The sequence below is a fragment of the Arvicanthis niloticus genome, chromosome 13 (assembly GCF_011762505.2).
Source record: "Arvicanthis niloticus isolate mArvNil1 chromosome 13, mArvNil1.pat.X, whole genome shotgun sequence".
Lineage (NCBI taxonomy): Eukaryota > Metazoa > Chordata > Mammalia > Rodentia > Muridae > Arvicanthis > Arvicanthis niloticus.
In genome coordinates this window covers 54954646-54961342 of record NC_047670.1, presented here as the reverse complement: position 1 = coordinate 54961342, position 6697 = coordinate 54954646, and positions in this window count along the sequence as shown.

Below are 6697 nucleotides of genomic sequence, written 5' to 3'. Positions count from 1 at the left end.
TAAAATTAGCCGAGAACAGAAATGAGCCTAGTGTGTCAGGGCTGGGCTCCTGTGGTGTCATAAAAGGCTGGGACTGCTACTGTGGGCCTTGGCGTTCGTTCGAGTGTCTTGTTCTACAAGTCTGGTGTCAGCAGCGTGAGTCTCTCCAGTCTCAGGCTGGAGAACCCAGGCTAATCATGAGGTTAACTCAGGCTTGCACAGACTGCACAGCTGACAACCCCGACACAGGCAGGCAGTGCAGAGAGCATGCATGGCTGTGAGCACACCAGTTCCTTCAGTGGCCTGGGGTGGCACTGGACAGCAAAGACTTGACACCAGTAAAGGAACCTTCCATATGTCAATCCACAACTAAGGTTGAGAGGTGATGTCAAGAGAGCCCTGGAGGTGTGGTATCCACTGCTCTACCAAGCTCAACCCCACATTCGCCAGGACTCTCCAAAGAGGTAGCCGGGGACAGTCCAACAAGAGACAAGAACTTCTTGGTAGGATAGCCATTGGTCCTTGGAGCTGGTACTGGCCCCAAGGTTGCAATGGACAGTAGTCATCTTTCTCCTTCAGTCCCCTCAGCTGGCATTTCCACAGGTCAGTATTCATCTGAGGCATCCAGGGCCCTATTTTCTTACCTTCATCTTACCAGGCCATGCCTCTGAGGTGGCCTTAGCCTCCACTGGAAAGCAGAGCAGTAAGGCTACCCAGGTACAGCTCCAGCTCCCAGCAAGCTCCTCTCTCTTCTGGAAAGGAGGCAGTAAACCTAGGTCAGTGACAGCCTTGGGGAGAGCAGATGCTATGTTAATCTTGTTTCTTCCATTGACCCACTGGCTCTGGGAGACAAGCACCCAGTGTCAGCGGCAGGTTCTGAGGAGTTCCCTGTATTGCTCTCCTGGCAACGAGGTTGTCTCTGTTCCATAGGAGGAGCAGTGTGGAAGTCTGCATGAGGGCCCTGTCTAGCCTCCAGCCCTTGCCCTCTCCTGGCTCTGGCAGCATTCATTGCGCGGCACCTATACTAGATCTTACAGAGATGCCACCTGCACAAACACAGCCCCTCCAGGCTTTGTAGCACATTGTCCCCACAGGCCAGCTGCCTTGGATAGTATTGAATGGGGCAGGGCACTGGGTCTGAGGACCATGCTCACACAGCACAGTGCTGTATCCCCTTCACTAAGAGATTGTTGCTGACTGGAAGCAGCAACAAGGGAAATGCTTATGGGGTAAATCAGTGTTTCGTCACCCATAGCAAGGTCCTAGGTGATGTGCACCCAAGTCTGAGTCCGTGTTGGAACAAACATATGAATCACTGGAAAGCAGTTGTTCTCAACCTTCCTTTCTTTTTTTTTTTTTTTTTTCCTTTTTCTTTTTCTTTTTTTTCTTTTTTGTTTTTTTTGAGACAGGGTTTCTCTGTGTAGCCCTGGTTGTCCTGGAACTCACTCTGTAGACCAGGCTGGCCTCGAGCTCAGAAATCCGCCTGCCTCTGCCTCCCAAGTGCTGGGATTAAAGGTGTGTGCCACCACCACCCGGCCCATTCTCAACCTTCCTAATGCTGCAACACTTTAAATACCCTTTAAATCCTCATGTTGTGTTAGCCCTAAGCATAGAATTATTTTGTCACTACCTCATAACTGTAATTTTGCTAGTGTTATGAATTGTAATGTAAATATCTGATTTATGATTTGCCAGGGGTCGCGACCCACAGTTTGAGAACCATGCTCTAAAGGCCCAGGCATCCCAAGGTGATTAACCAATTACTACAGTAGCAAGTAACCTTCCTGAGGCTCAGCACCATTGGGACCCACTACCAGTTCCTGCCTCTGACAGATAGACAAGCCATCACCCTAAGTAGCACTGAGGCAGCTATGGGAGAAGATGTCTATGCTGGACCCTCACATTGCCTCTACTGCCAGTCTCCCTGCCCTGCCCCAGCGGTTATGCCATTGGGCAAATGCTTTGGTAAGGACTGAGGCTGGCATCACCCACTGTCAACAGATGGAGGCACAATGAGCCCCCCTCCCTCATGTTTCCTGGGAGTCCTCTGTTGGTACTTGCTCCTTAAGAGCACAACCTTAAGGGGCTGGAGAGATGGCTCAGTAGTTAAGAACACTGCTCTTCCAGAGGTCCTGAGTTCAATTCCCAGCAAACACATGGTGGTTCACAGCCATCTGTAATGGGATCCAATGCCCTCTTCTGGTGTGTCTGAAGATAGTGACAGTGTACACACATACATAAAATAAATAAATAATCTTTAAAAAAAAAAAAAGCACAACCTTAAGAGAACTTTATGCAAACCTGCTCAGTGTTGGGGAGGCTGAAGCCAGAGGATCAGAAATTTGAGGCCAACCTGGTCTGTATAATGAGACGCTGTTTTAAGAATAAGTAAATAGAAATCTGGGCTTGAGTCAAGCATGGTATTATATGCCTTTAAGGGTGTTTTCCAGCAATCTGGAAGTAGAGGCAAGCAGATGTCTGTAAGTTTGAAGCTAACCTGATGTACATAGGGAGTAGCAGCCAGTAAGGAATCCATAGGGGAGACCCTGTCTCAAAAACCAGCCAGTAAGGAATCCATAGGGGAGACCCTGTCTCAAAAACCAGCCAGTAAGGAATCCATAGGGGAGACCCTGTCTCAAAAACCAGCCAGTAAGGAATACATAGGGGAGACCCTGTCTCAAAAACCAGCCAGTAAGGAATACATAGGGGAGACCCTGTCTCAAAAGCCAGCCAAACAAAAAGCCAGGTGCGGTGGCCACCCATGCTCACTATAACTGCAAATTTGGACGCAGGAAGATCAAGAAACTCAAGGTCACTTTTGGCTCATGTCCTGGAACCCTAGGATGGGCTCTGTAGACCAGACTGGCCTCCAAGTCAGAGATCTGCCTGCCTCTGCCTCCCGAATGCTGGGATCAAAGGCGTGCGCCACCACCTCCTGGCCCAAGCTATGTAGGGACTTTGAGAACTGCCTGAGTTATATGAGACTTTTTATTAAATGAAAAAGAGAGAGAGAGAGAAATTTGAAAAAGAGGACCAAATTAAGAGGGTCAGGGTACTGTTCACACTAAATCCACTCAAAGCTTTCCACCACCTCAGAGGCCCAGGCTGTTAGCCCTCTGCAGAGACAGCAGGTCCAAAAGTGTTTTCCAGCTGGGTGGCCACAGCTCAGTTGCCCATATTACTAAAGAGGAGGTATACCCACACATTCCCATCAGCTCTCATAGGCACCGGGTAGAGGTGGAGGTGGAGGTGGAGGTGGAGGTGGAGGTGGAGGTGGAGGTGGAGGCTGTCTTCACACAGAAGCGTCAAGAGCCTCCACATCACCGTGGTGGGACGGTGCCGGATGTCCTGGCCTGCCTGTGACATCCTGTGGGCAGCAGGCCTCTGTCCCATAGGTGCTTGCTGGGCTGGGCATGTTCCTGTGTCCTTTTGGTACATTCTGGGTACTTCATCTTTGGGAGGGAGTCTATTCCAAGTATAGTCTGAGCTGATAGCCAGCGGAATTGTCAGCTTGTGGGGCGTGTATCCCTGGGAGACATTCTCCTAGTCACCAAGCATGATGCAGCTGCGCCTTCTGGGAGCAGTCAGAAGACTGGTAAAGACTGGTACACTGTGCTGATTGGTTTCTGTCAACTTGACACAAGCTGTGGTCATCTAGAAGGAGGGGACCTCAACTGAGGACATGCCCCGCCCCCTACAGAATGGCCTGCGGGCATACCTATGGACTATGAAGCATTTTCTTGATTCATGATTGATGCAATGATTGGTGTAACCCACCGTGTGCAGTGCCTCCACTGGGCAGGTGTTTCCGGGATGAATAGGAAAGCAAACTGAGCAAGCTATGGGACAAACCGGTAAGCAGCGTTCTTCCATGGCCTCTGCTTTCAGTTCCTGTCTTGGCTTCCCTTCTTTGATGGACAGTGATTGGGATGTGTAAACGAAACAAACCCTTAACTCCCAAGTTGCTTTTGGTCATGGTGTTTATCACAGTGATAGAAAACCAAGACTTGCCCTTCCTCCTCTGTCTCCCCATGCTCTCAGACCCCTAGGAATCTACACTGTCAAAGCTCTTGGCCTGCAGAAAATTGTCAGTGAGCTCAAGCTTCCTACCTTGCCCAAGCTCCTCAAGCTTGCCCACCCATCTACCTCCCTAGGGCTGAATCATACCTTAGAAAACCACTAAAGAAAGCAACGGGTGAACATTGTGTTTTCCAAAGCAGCCAGTTGAATAGGAAAAGGCTCCGGTTCTCACAGACCAAGCTTTGTTGACTGCATGTGAATCTGACTGAGTCCCCTGGGTTGTTTGTGCTTGGAATCTGAGCTTTCCTGCCGGTCAGGCAAACACCTGACTGCTGATGGTAGGCTTGGTTCTGGTTCTGCCTGGAATTTTGAAGATTGAAAAGAAACGTCTTAAGGGTGTGTAGCTCAGTTGGTAGAGTACTCGCCTGGCATGCCTGAGCGCTGGGTTTAGCCCTTAGCACCACAGAAAATAGTGTGGTGGTACCCACCTGATATCCTAGGCACCACAGACACAGAGGCAGGAAGATTTGGAGTACAACGTCATCTTTAGTACACAGTGAGTTTGAAGCTAGTCTAAGATGCGTGAGACCTTGACTTGAGAGGAAAACAAATTCTTTTTTTTTTTTTTTTTTTTTAGGATTATTTTATGTATATGAATGCACTATAGCTGTTTCCAGACGCACCAGAAGAGGGCATCAGATCCCATTACAAATGGTTATGAGCCACATGTGGTTGCTGGGAATTGAACTCAGGACCTCTGGAAGAACAGTCAGTGCTCTTAAGGGCTGAGCCATTTCTCCAGCCCGGAAAACAACTTCTTAAAACTGTCCCTCAGGCCAGGCATGGTGGTGCACACTTTTTGGTGCTTGGTAATCCCAGCACTGGGGAGGCAGAGGCAGATAGATCTCTAAGTTTCAGGCCAGCCCCGTCTACAGAGTGAGTTCCAGGACAACCAGAGCTTGACTGGACAGTTTTTGCTGCTTAATTCAAATGAAGATCTTGCTTTGCTGGATCCTCTGCCTGCTTGGGTTGCTTTGGATTCTTGGACTCAGACAGTGTAATGTATGTCATAGCCACACAAACGGTTTAGATCTCGTCTAACCAAATAGGCCCCAATCTGCCCGAGTCTAAAGTCTAAATGTTCTTTACGTTTAGGCTGCCTTTCCTCTTGTGCGGTGTGCATTATTTACTGTGACTTATTTCCTCCTTACCTTCCTTCATTCTGGGAATGCAGGTGGCCACGGCAGATGTTCGTGTCAGCATCCCGTGTCCAGATGTGGGTGGTGTGGGCAGAACATCCTACACGATAGCCCTGCTGTCAACCCCGACTGAACACAAGTCTTGGGGTCCCTCCTGGCTTTCGAGTTCCCCAGCCCACCCAGTCCACTATCTTTCCTCAGGGTTCAGTGAGACGCTCAACAGCTTCAAATGCTTAATCAAACCAACCTTCAACATCTTTTTATTTGTATTTAATTAGCTGGAATTGCTACACACTGCTTTAGCTAAGAACCCTGAACAATACTATTCTGAGATTTTTTTTTTCTTTTCAACATGTACTATGTATGTGGTATGTGAGGTTAACCTATGTGGCTAGATTAGGAGTCACCTAGGAGACACTACTGGGCAGTGTGAGCATTAAACTGAGGAGCAGAACTCAGATCTATCATCCACATGGTACTGGTTTTGCTGGCATGCAAAATGCCAATTTTGACAGTCCCACAGGGGGAGGGGTATTGCACCAAGAGTCCAGAAACCTCTAGGTTTACATCTCTGCTGAGATGTAAATCCAATCCCAGGGGCTCCACATCCTTCTCTGGCCTCTTTGTGCATCAGGCACACATGGTGCACAGGCACGCACGCAGGTAAAACATCCAAACACATAAAAACAACAATGAACAAAAAAGGATTTCCAAATGAACTAAATGCATTCTGTGTTGTGAAACAGCCATAAACCTTTGAGGATCAAGATGGAATATTCTATTGAAGAACAAGAGGGAGACTTTTAAAAGACAGTCAACACTGTTAGCCCGACTGGATTTGGACACATGTTTGGATATGTCTAACAGTGTTTCCAGAGAGGCGTATGTAATTTTTTGTGGTGTGTGTGTGGTGTGTGTTACACATACATACTCATGTGGAGGCCAGAGGCCAAGTGTCTTCCTCTATCAAACTCCATTTTCTTTTCTTTTCTTTTTTCTTTCTTTCTTTCTTTTTTTTTTCTTTTTTTTTTTTTTTTTTTTTGAGACAGACATCCTATATAGAGGGAACTGGGCTGGAACAATATATGTGTGTGTGTACATATATGTATATAGACATACTTTATGTACATACACACACACACACACACACACACACACACACACACACACACACACACACGGGGTGCCACAGAGTCCAGGAGAGGGCACCAGGTACCCTGGAGCTAGACTTAGCAAGTGTGAGCTGTGGGAGGTGGGTGCTGGGATCTGAACTCTGATCTTCAGGTGCAGCCAGCTCTCTTCCTTGTCATGCACTCTGATGGGTGAGGGGGCCTGGTTGTCCACTTTATTAGAAAAGAGCTTAGGTTATTAGATTTTAAACTGTTCTTTTGGTGTTTTGTTTTGTTTGTTTGAGACAGGATCTCACTGTTTAGCCCAGGATGACCTCAAACCTGTGGCAATTCTCCTGCCTCAAACACACACGACCCATCATGCATGAC